Below are 12,627 nucleotides of genomic sequence, written 5' to 3'. Positions count from 1 at the left end.
TGGACCATTGGCTGTTGTTGCACAATTTTTTTTTTTTTTTTTTTTTTGCTTTGTTATAAATTCAAAACAGTCTATTTATTTGAGATAACCTCTCCCTCCTCAGTTATAAGGTAAAATTCCATGATAGTTTTAGGATAAGACATCTAGCTGCGCTGGCCACACAGGCACAACTAGTGAGGAAGGTGTGTGTGTGTTGGGAGGGGGAGGATATTGCAGAATTGGAGGTAGGGTTTTAGATGTTTAGCTGGCAAGCAGGACTACAAGACTTCAAAGAACAAATGTAGTGTAGGCTAGCACCGTGGTTTTGGGTCATCCTCCCATTCACTCAAGACCCTAGCTAGAGATGGCTATATGCTTGGTAAGGAGGACATCAGCCTATGAGAAGAAGCCTGTCTAGATTTGGAAGTAAATGACTCAGAGGCAGGGTTTTGTTCTTCATCAGATACTTACAGAGCCTTAACACATGTCTGAGCACTTTGCATACCTGCTTTAATTTAATCCTAGCCTAGAGAGACTACTTAAAGGCAAAGAGACTAAGGTTCTGAGAGACTAACCTGCTTGTCCAAGATTACAGAGCTAAGTAAGAGCTGGGATTAGAATTTGAACCTGGTACCTATGACTCAAATCCAGGGCTCTATCTAGCCAGGCCATACTACCCTGTTCCTAGCTACCTTTCCTAGCTCCCTAGTAGTCTTCATATAAATAGCATACACCTACTTACTTGGTTATTTACCCTATGTCTTATTTGGTTCTTCTTTTCCTGTCATTTCCAGGGAATTCTTCTTCTTTCAGAAAATAAATAACAATATCTAAGACTGCCTAAGCAGAATTTCCAATGTCATCTTGGATCATGGAGCATCCCACTTATAAGACATTCTTTAACATAAGTCCTAGCCATCTCCATAGTCTGATAAGTTACTAAGTATGGATTTTCAGTCCCTATGGTCTTTGTTTCTATGATTTAAGTTATTCTCTATTTCTTTGTTTCCCAGAAGAAAATTCCATCTTGGTTAATTTTAAGTAAGGTTATTTATTTCAGTCTTACACTTAATTCAAGATTTTGTCTCCCCTGCCCCCACCACAGCCCCAGATTCATGACATATAAGACCCAAATGTCTTACATAGTATAGTGTCAATGACAAGTGGATCAGGCACATGGGTGTTGGTACCTTTCCATCCTGGTCTTCACTAAGATTTACAGAACTCCTCCTTGTGTACAAGCATTTCTGTCTCACCATAGTGGCATTTTCTGAAGCACCAAGTTTCTGCTTGACTTCTAGCCATGTAATCTTTTCCACTTCTACTGTGTTATCCCTGAACCCGCACTTTAATATCCCTTTAGGTCAGCTTTCTCTTTTCCTCAGTAAAATTTCCCCATACTTCTCTGGCATGCAAAGAAGATTTACTACTCCCCATACCTTTCTAATTAGTGAGAAATGCACTGGGGCATTTTAAGTCTTTGTTTCAACACCATCTGCAACCACCTCTGCCCAATTGCTGCCCTACTGTGGTGGCAAGACATTTTATGAAGTTGAAACTACTCAAGTCCTGGTGGGATTCAGGGCAAAGAGTTCTTCAAACATTCTCTCTTGTTTGGGAAGTTCTTTTGTTTCTTCACCTAAAGCAATTCTTAGGGAAGAGGGATCATATCAGAGAACAAGAACCTTACCTAGCCTCTTATTCTTTGTTTCCTTCTAACTCTTCTCCAACTTCAGTTCAGAGAAACTTATAAAATCTTTCCTCATGCATCATGGGAAGAAAGCTGGTTCTTCGAATATCCTTCTCAATAGATCATGGTCAGTGTTAACCTTCCCTCTTGACAGTGGTGGCCCAGTGAATGAAAGAGGAAAGGGCAACAGATAACAATGAAATATATTTGTTGGATGCTAAAGGATAATAGTTACAATTCAAAAAATTATTCTGTTTCAGTAAATTAGCTTAAACATAGGAGGCAATACCAGCAAGTATTTTTATAGTATCTACTATGTGCTAGGCACAAGGCACTGTCAATACAATTCAGGGCTAGTAGATGGAACAGAGGTTAAAGTGGCTGGATCCCACATGACTGTATGGTTCAAATCCTGGACCCAGTGGCTTGAAAAATCACACCAGGTATGTGTGTGTGTGTGTGTACCCCAAATCCAAAGAGGAGAATGGAGGAAAAGGGATTGCAGCATGGCCATTCCCTTAGGGGTGATTTCTTACTTTCTTTATTTTTCTCTGTCTCTCTCTGGTAAGTGCATGTGCCCTATAACAAAAAAACAACAACAACAAAAAAAAACTCTAACAATTCATTTATCTCTTAGATGTATTTTTATTATTATTTACTATTATTATCATCTCTTTTTTTCTAGTCGGGGAGGAACTAAGGCAGAATGAGGTTAAACAATTTACCTGAGGTGGCTCATGTAGTAACCATTGAAACCACAAATAAGATCCAGGCATTGTGCCTTCAGTGCTTTTAACTGCTATGTGGCCTCACTGTTTACATATATAAATAATGGATTGTTCTTCCTTGGGACTTGGGCTGAGGCTGCTTGCACTGCCTTAGTTCACTTCTGCATTACCAACAAAAATGTCTGAAACTAGGTGATTCTTAAGAATAAAGGTTTATTCAGTTTACAGTCTGGAGAGCCAAGGTCCAAGGGCCAACTGCTGGTGAGGCTACAACATGGCAGAGGATGGGATCTTAAGCAGAGCTGCTGCCCATACGTTTCTGCCTGTTCTGGTCTTCTTTTCCTTTTTATAAACTCACCAGAACTTGGTCACTGGGCTCCCACCATAATGACCTTATCACATTCAAAGACCCTACTTTGGAACATCACAAGGTGATTATGTTTTCATTTAACACCCTTATGGAGGTGTTGGGACAATCAAGTCCCAACACATGAATTTTGAGAAGATTTTGGGACTGTATCATTCACTTTTGCAGTGCTCTGGAGATTGGAAGAGAAAGAGGATGGCATGTTTTCCACTAAAAACTTAGGCTTGCTCACTTCCCACCCTCTTTCCCTTCTTCATGAACAGGCTGTATGTCCTTAGTTATGGTACCTCTTCTCACCCACACTGGACCTAAAATCATTTGTCTAATCTGGTAAAAAATAAAGGGTGCCCTAGAGTGAGCCAATGCTGAGCCTCTGAAGGTATGTGTATATGTGCTTGTATATGACACGTGTGTATAACTGGGAAGTTTCAGACTGACAAAATGGTGAATGTAAAGACTATTCTTGGGGTCCACAGGAAGTATCTATTTCATGATCATTGTATTCTACATAACATACTGAACACAATGTGGTAACAATGCAAACTAAAATTAGCTGTATTTTTTCTTTTTCTTTCTTTTTTTTGTTTTTATAAATAAACAGTATGAACTAAAACACTGTCAGAATCTTTTCTCTGCATTGATTAGAGTTTGTAAGGGGCAAGTGACCCCAGTGACTGTTATGACACATGTCTTGTACGAGTTCCTCTTCCACTTTCTCCCCAGGCACACAGCAAAATTCTCTTTTCTCTCTAACATGAAATAGAGAAATTTCTGGTGACATTTTGCAATATGGTATGACAACTGGTGAATTTGGGAAGTGATGATGTAATGGAATTAGGTGAAACTGCTGAAATTAAAATTTTTCCCCATGGAATTCTGAAACCATTTCATTTTCGGTGATTCTGCAGAAATAACATGAAACAAAATTAGCCTTTCCCATTAATTGGAGAAATAGAAACTTATGTTTATCTAGTTGTTATGACATGCAAAATAGTGTCTCATGGCTTAGAATTAGAAGGGAGTCAGAAGAAATTTTGCCTCTTCATTGGAATTCTTGAAAAACTCTCAAATTAAGGAAGAAAATGCAAATGGACCTTAGAGAATTGTGTAGGGGAGAATTTCCAGGAAGTGAAGGATTGAGGCTACTGGAGTGGTATCCCTGTATTAGTAACAAAGAATTAGAACAAAAATAATGTTGCTCCAAGCACTCTCTCACATCTTTAGAGACATGATTGAGCTGAGCACTGAGAACATTTAAGCATGAGAAACATCGAATTTCGGACTTAACCTCTTATTACAAACTCGAGTTCTGTGTGTCTCACTCAGGCCAATTGCCACCCACAAAAGCTCTTAAATTTTTTTCTGTATTAGTGGCACTCATTTTTTCTTCTCCCCAGGCATGCATCCCTGACTCAAAGCTCCAGCCAAGCTAGATCAGTTTTCTCTTGTGTCTTCAGAATAGAAGCAGCTTGAACCATCCTACTCTCCTCCATCCTACTTTCAACCTGGTTTCTACATCTTAAGTCTTTGTGATAACACTCATAGGGTCCAACTAGAGAGGAAAGCCCACTGTGGACAGCTAACATTTGGTCTATCCTTCCTGGCATAGCTAGCCCTGTAGGTAACCATAGGCATAGAGATAGGAAAGAGACCAAGTTCCTCCAAAGATTTTATCAGAAGAAAACTAGTTTAAACCAAAAACAGTATTCTTGGAGCTAAGAAACTTGGCAAGAATCCTTTGAAAATGGAAGAGAAATGGGTTTGAGAGATTGAGTTATTATGGTGTGGGGGGGTGCTAAGTGGATATCTGTGACTCTTCTGACCAGCAGATAGTCACCGAAAGGGTGCAAGACACAGAGATCTGAGTCAAGAGGGAGAAGGAGAGGCCATATCAGGTATACGCCTGCTAAGCCTCTCTCGTCCTCCATATTTATGAAGGCAATGGAGGAAGGAAAGTTATTTTTTAGAGAAAGTTGTTTTTTAGAGAATTAGAAAAATGGGATTTCCAGAACATGTTGGTTTCAGTATCAATTGAGGGTTAAGACTAAATGATGCCAGAGGCTAGACAGAACACCTTGGAATCTGGAAAAATTTATCAGGTCACACACTCATCTAATGGCTTCCTGCTGTTTGCAAGTAGGAAGACAGGTTTCAGTCTCCTGCTGTTTGCAAGCAGGAAGGACACATTCCCTGAGCATGTGTTCATTCATTCACTCAAGTCCATAGACCCATGCTGTGCTGGAAGCATGGTGTTCCTGTTGTTCTCTAACCTAGTTACGAAAATAAAAGTTTTAGTTACATTCAAATTAATACTTAATTAGATATAGAACAGAAGTCTTAGACTAGAATACAGAGGGCCCTTGAAATTGAACATAATAAGTGCATGCATGTGTGTGTGTGTGTGTGTGTGTGTGTCTGAGTGTGAGTTTGTGTGCAAACATTTTTTAGGAAAAAGAATCTATATCTTCCACTGGATTCTCAAAGATGTCTGCAGCATCTTTCCTACCTCCACTGTTACCAGAATTAAAAATCGAGGACTGAGAGGGATCACAAAATTTTGAGCTAAAAGAAGTCTTGAACATTATTGAGTTTGTTTCTGTTTTCCTCTTAATTTTTCTGATGTAAAAATTAGAGTCTAGTTAACATGAATTGTTTCATAAATACTGGAGTCCTCTAGGCCTTTTATCTCTGAAACACTTTTTAGATGGGTCTTGGAAAAGGCATCATGATAACATCAAGTAGGGCTAAGTGATGGGATGATCATCCAGTCCACCCGCATGTGCTAGAAGGACTGATGAGGAGGTGGCAGGCACACTATAGTTCTCTGACATCGTCGTGTCTCATATGAAGCACAAAGATAGGTCTTCATGGTTCAGACCTTCAAGTCCTTCCACATCCAAGGGAACTGGTGAGATTTGCACATATGAGAAGAGCCTGACAGGGTTCCATAAATGACTTTACTGTGATGATGTTCATAGCTCAACCTTCCCCTAAACATTTATATCTTTCTTTAACTTTTTCTGCTTAAATTAGCCCAATGATGCATAATTCAAGATGATTATGGTTTGCAAAATCCCATTCGTTCAACACAAATAATTGAAAAAAGAAATAAGCTTGACACTTAGCACCCTTCACTGCAGCTGGGTTCACTCCTCCCAAGTTGAATATTTTCATTCAGTCAATGGAAGTTGTATCTCAGGAACAGGGTGAGAAAAAACACAGAATTTCCATATAACATTTCTCCTCAGTGAAACAGTGAGCAGAACAGCCAGTTGATTCAACAGATAAGTCAGAAATGAGGCCATTTGGTTAAGAAGCAGAGTATAAAGAAATCTGGCAGCCATAGGCTGTAAGGATGGAGGCAAGGGGAGAAGTTAAGGACGATGCTTAAGCTTCTGATTTGGTGATTAGGTCACACAGAAGAAAAAGCTTTCAGGAGAAATAAACAAGACCCATTTTAACAAGACCCAGGCAGAGAATTTTATGTGTAGTTCAACATGAGGGTCTTTAACTCAGAGAGGATTGGAGTGGAGGTATAATTTGGGAGTCATTATCATACCTACAGTTTACACACCTACTGAAAGGTAGAGAAGAGAGTTTCCAAAAGGAGATCAGAGAAGGATGCCACGTATCTCAGGTAAGTCAAGTATGAGTCAACTGGTTCTTGGCTTAAACAATGAAGAAGTCATTGATGACATTAGGACAAGCAGTTTCAATGGATCTGAAGGGCAGACACCAAATCATACTTGATGAAGAACTGGATAAATAGCAAAGAAGTGGCAAAACCAAATGGTGAACTCTCCAAAGGCATGTATAAAAGAAGGGAAGGGCCAGTTCATGGCACAGTTACAACAGCTGGATTCCATATGGCTGACCACGTGGTTCAAGTCCTGAGCCTGGGGGCTTGACAAACACACTATGGATGTGTAAGTATGTATCCCAAATCCTGAGATAAGGGAGATATGGAGAAGTGATTGCATTGTGACCATTCCCGATAGGGATGGGGTGCTTTCATATCCCCACCCCTCTTCTCTCTCCAACATGCACACAGGCTCTGTGACATAATTTTTTAAAAAATAAAAAGGGAAATAAATCAAGATTGATAGCTTGAGGAGACATGCAGGATGGTGGGAGTTTTGTTTATTATTTTTCAGGTTTGAAGAGACTCGAACATGATTAAGTGATGGTGAGAAGAAACCAGAAGGAGAGAGAAGTGGGAGAAATAAGAAAACAAATGAATCATCAATGGAATAAATTTCTGTTTGGAGATGGGGAATAGTAAATTCAAGAGTACTGTGGTATGCTCCAAGACACCAAGAAAGGCAGGATATGAATGTTGATAACTTGTAAATGGGAGGTGGGCAACTGCAGAAGCTCATGCCTGGCTATCTTGATTTTTATCAGAATAGCAGAGGCATTTGAATGGATAAGGGAGATATAAGAGTGGCAAAAGTTTGGATCGACCATGAAGAGGGGGACATGGAATCTGAACAGGGACATATGTAAGGATGACTAGAAACACTTGAGGCGTGGGACCAGTGGTTGGCGTAATGGCTATGTCGCTGGACTCCCATGTAGTCGACCACGGTTCGCGTCCCGGATCCGGTGGCTTAAAACTCACTCTGGGTGCATGTGAGTGCATGCCCAAGATCCAGAGAGGAGAATGGAGGAGAAGGGATTGCAGCGTGGCCATCCCCCTGGGGGTGATTTCTCACTTCTGTCTTTCTCTGTCTTTCTGATGAACGCACACAGGGTATAGCAAAAATCTCTCAAAAAAAAAAATAAGAAAGGGATCAGCAGTTAGCATAATGGCTATGTCGCTGGACTCCCATGTAGTCGACCACGGTTCGCGTCCCGGATCCGGTGGCTTAAAACTCACTCTGGGTGCATGTGAGTGCATGCCCAAGATCCCAAGAGGAGAATGGAGGAGAAGGGATTGTGGCGTAACCATCCCCCCTGGGGGATGATTTCTCGCTTTCTGTCTCTCTGTCTCTCTCTGTCTTTCTGGCGAGCACACATGCCCTGTAGCAAAAACCTCTCCCAAAAAAGAAAAAAAGAAACACTTGAAGCCCATATGAAATCGGAAGTCTTAAATGTACTAAGGGTCTTCAAAAAGTTCACTAAAAATATGTATTATGCAGATTTTTGCACTAAAACTCATTCTTTAATTCATTTTTCTATAAACTTTTTTTAACGTTTTGCCAAGGTGTGTGTGCTCACCAGAAAGAGAGACAGAGACAGAGAGACAGAGATAGACAGAGAGAGGAGAAATTATCCCCTGGGGGATAATTTCCTTTCCTCCAATCTCCTCTTAGGATTTTGGGCAGGCATGCATAAATGCCCGGTGTAATTTTTAAGCCACTGGGTCCAGGACTCTAACCACAATTGGCCATGAGGGAGTCTAACACCCCAAGCACCACCCCACCTGCTGGCCCCTCTACAAACTTCTTAGTATCCCTAGATATATAGTAGCACCAATCCATTAGATATATTTCTCTAACTTTTGGGTACCAGTGTGTGAAGTTGGAGAAGTTAGATATGTTTGGGTTAATTCAGGGCTGGGAATTTACAAGGCAGGGGTAATAAAAGGGCAAAGGAATAAGGAAGGTGGGATTTCTTTTTCTTTTCTATCCTTCCTTTCTTTCTCTCTTTTTAAAATAATTTTATTATTTTTTTTCTGCTACAGGATGCATTTGCTCACCAGAGAGAGACAGAGAGGAAGAGAAGAGAGCATCCCCTTCTCCTCCACCTCATTCTCTTTTCACAATTATAGGCATGCATACACACACACCATGCCGCCAGTCTGGGACTGAAACTGTGTGGTTGGCCACATGGGATCCAGCTACCTTTACCACCAAGCCAGTTGATCCAGAAGCTGGATTTTCTAGGTAGGAAATAGTTGAGATGATGAACAATGGGAACTGTGCAGGAAAAAAGAAGAAAATGAGTCAAAAAGGGACTGATATAAAATGAGGTTGGGGTCAATGGAGTACACAGGCTCCTGAACATCTTTAAGATCAAAGAACGAGTAATGTCAGGAAGGTCTGGAAGGACAGGACAGTGTAGTCAGAGAATGCCTAGACTAAAACGTGTTTTTCAAAACACTTTACATCTATTTCCACATTGCACTATAAATTTTTAAAATACATTAGAGGTGAAAATACAAATGTTTGGTAAATTATTTATTTTATATGATCCGTACCTTTGGCTCTCTTTCACATGATAATACCATTTTCTTTATATTGAAATAGAAAAATGCAGATCAGGTCTTAGGAGTATTTCATCTTTAATGTTTTACCATTTTATACGTACAATGATATTATTATTATTTTAAATATAAGCTCTTCGGAAAGAAAACAACATCCTCAATTTCAGCAGTTCCAGCAACTGCTATAAGCAAAAGCAAGCCTTAACACATGTCCCTCCTTTGGCTTTGTCCTTTCCTTTAAATTTAACTTGATTATACAAAAAATGTAACCTATAAAGCTCAAGTGGACAGATCGCATCAATAGAGCCCACATGACAGTGACTAATAGTAACAAAGTGGACCCATGGGATGACGAGGACTATCAGGGAGGCTGTGCACACCATTGTGACCTAGATTAGAAGCTGAGCTGGAAACCTAGTCAAATATGTACAGGTTAGATGTGCGTCACACTTCAACAAAGTGCAATTTGCCTTTGTTCCATTTAAGCCAACTTTAGCTGTACTTTCAGAAGAGATATTGAGAATTAAATGTGTATATAGTTTAAATATAGTCCAGAAGAAAAATAAATATTTTATATTTTATGTTTAATTTTGCTAAAATATGGTTTAACATGTGTGCAGATTAGATGAAAACGCCAGCGGAATTATGAGGGATGGATTGGAGTCTCATTTGCAGAGAAATTTACCGTAAGAGGTTTTATTAGTCAGTGGGACCAGATTGTGTCTTAAGAATACTATCCAATTACCTTCTTACTGAATAGAATAAAGATGGAGTTCACACTTGCGTAGTGACTACCAGGGTTTAGGAAAAGAATAGCAAGAGAAAACAAATGAACAAAACCAAGGGCAAAGATACAGCTGGTAAGAAGACTCTTGTCCTTTGGAAGTACAGGCCTACAAGATTAAATGTAGAGCTTGCCCCTGGGCCCATAGGAAGTGCTTAGTTACATGGCAGGTCTGTACTCATCCTCCTCCCTGTGGCGGAGATTTTGATGCTGGTTGCCACATCTCATGACTCAGCGTCATCTAATTTCTTCACTCTTAGTCCATGCTCATTGAACCACCTGCTAGTGGTAATTTTCCATCTATGTAGACTTTTCTAAAAAAAAAGAGCAACTCCCTGACATGCTGACATGAATATTCCAGTTTGCTGAGCAGTTTTGACTTTCCTTGTAATTAATGAAATAACATTGTAGTTTATTTACCAGTCTCTTATGAGATGGCTAATTAGGGCGAGTTGCTGCCTGTATTCTGACAAATTTGGGAAGGAAAATGTGAGTTTCTCCACCTTTAAGAAGATGAATAGACCTGAATCCTGTTAAAGCACTGCCACTTAGAGAAGCCCCATGTGACCTACTGTCAACATCTGTCTTTGATGTCTTTTCCAGTTCAACAAATGCTGTGCATGACTTCTCAGATCATACACTGTTACCTGTTACCCCTTATTTTGGTTTCAGAGCCAAGAATTTCATGAAGTTGCCTGTAATCAAATATCTTCGACCTGGGTGCAGGACCTTGTGGTGTAGCTGTGCAACTCCAACTTCAGTCTTAGCTAGACTGCTTGTGCAAATGTGTATTCCAGGCTTCCCGTAGAGACCCTTCCCCAGTAGGCTGGCGTAGGACCTGGAATCTGCATTTTTAGCATAAGTAATTCCGACACCTGTAATTGACAGACCACAATTTGAGAAACAGTTTTAGATTGGTGTGCTAGCCTATTTGTGACTACAGGTTCTAATACATACAAGTTCTAATCCACAGGGATATTTTTCACTTCTGAGAGCTATAGGTTCCTATCTTTGACCAAAATGAAGTTTTAAGTGCTCAGAAGAAGGGAAGTGAGGGAAAATGAAGCTAAGTGTAGAGTTAAAAAGGACAGAAAGAAATGATGGTGGCTCTAGAAAGAAGCTGGAAGATGCTCTGCAGGAACTCAAGCTGTTCTACCAAGGAGCTGATTCTGGCCATGGGATGAGACTATTTTGTGTGCCTGACAAATTGGACCTGTTGCCACACTCCCTTGCACGAAAGCATATTTCAGGTTTAAGTATGTTTAATTTGACAAATTTGGCAAAGACTTTCTGAGATCAGGTTGGTAACACGTTATGTTGTAAATATGTATATAGCAACAGGACTTTTTTTCTCTTGTCCTAGAGGCCAACAAAATTGGAAATCTGCATCCGGACCTAGTACTAGAAATCTTGATTGACTGGGCCTTGGCAGTCTGATCCAGAGAATCATAGAATGCTAGAATTAGGGTTAATTCTCAGAGTCTGGTTGAGCCCCTTAGGATGCAGAAACTGAAGCAGAGGAAGGATGTATGACTCGCCAAAGTCAAATAGCCTCTTAGAGCAAGAGGTCAGACTAAAGTAGGTCCCTGACATCAGTGCAGGGCACCCCACTGCCTAATTCCGAACCATGATTAGGAGATTCTCCAAGATCCCCAAGTGCCTTCTGAATCAGCACACAACCAAGTATATGTGTTGATTTGGTAACTGTTGAAGCGTATTTTATCTTACAGGTAATGAACACTATCAACTGCTTTGCATTTGGGTTTTGTCCATTTCACACTACCTAATTCCTCACTGCCTAAAGCACCCAATTTGTGTGTGTGTGTAATTCTTACCAGCGATACTTCTAAGGTAGCATCTCTCCTAAACTAAGTACAATCGCCATCTAGCGGCTGGAAGACAGCAACGTAATTTCCTGCAAAATCTTCCTATGGAGGTCAAATGGAATGGGAGGATTTACATGACCTGGAAGAGAACTCTGGATCATCATATCACCTTCACGTGACAAGTGAGGAAAAGGAGGCTTATGCGTATGTGATCAGTGAGTGGTCCTCGGAGACTAGTTTCACGTCTCCAGCCTCCACTGTTTCTCTCCATGGTGCTGCCACCAGGCTAAAGCAGTTTCACAAAAAAGAGGCTCTATCAATGTGGTGTTGGTTGGAGGCCTGCTCTAGTAGAGTTAGCTGAATAGAGTGCTGTGGCTTTGGCTAGTGGCGATACTTTCTGCCTCCCCTTCAGCCGCACAATTTTGCACCCTTTCAGGTTAAGTATCTCTTGCCCAAAGTATTTTTGTGTTCAGAGTGAATTTCCTGGCAGGGAACAAATCTAGGCATCCCCTGCCAGAGTACAGTAAGCATCTAGGGCCTCAGCCCCTTCTATTTATAAAACCTTGCAGTGGTGCCAGGCAGCTCCAAAGAGGATGCTTGGGGTAAAGCTCAGAAGAGGCCAACAAGGGACCACTCCACAGGGGATGGGAATGGTCACAGGTTTGGGGAGGCTACACATGGACAGGGTACCAGAGTGAAAGGCGGTGGGTGGAAGTTTTCTTTGTATTACAAACCAGCAGAGGATTTTTTTTCCCCCTCAAGTCCCTGGAAGAAAATTGAGACAGGGAAGGTGACAGGCAGAGGCAGGTTTCTCATTCTGGGGTCTATAAATGAACTTCGAAAGGGGGTTGGGTTCTGAAACTCCTAGAATTCACACTAAATTGTACAAATTTTGTGTTTTTGCATTTTTAACAGAAGTTCTCTTTTATCTGTTCTTCATGGTAATCCCTGACCCAAACATGGGGATGAATCAATTTCTCATCTTTTTTTTTTTTGGAGAGATTTTTTTCGCTATAGGGCACGTGCGCTCGCCAGACAGACAGAG

This window comes from Tupaia chinensis, unplaced genomic scaffold, assembly GCF_000334495.1.
Source record: "Tupaia chinensis unplaced genomic scaffold, TupChi_1.0 Scaffold000093_1, whole genome shotgun sequence".
In the NCBI taxonomy this organism is placed as follows: domain Eukaryota; kingdom Metazoa; phylum Chordata; class Mammalia; order Scandentia; family Tupaiidae; genus Tupaia; species Tupaia belangeri.
The sequence above is the reverse complement of the archived record's forward strand: the minus strand, read 5'-3'. Positions refer to the sequence as shown.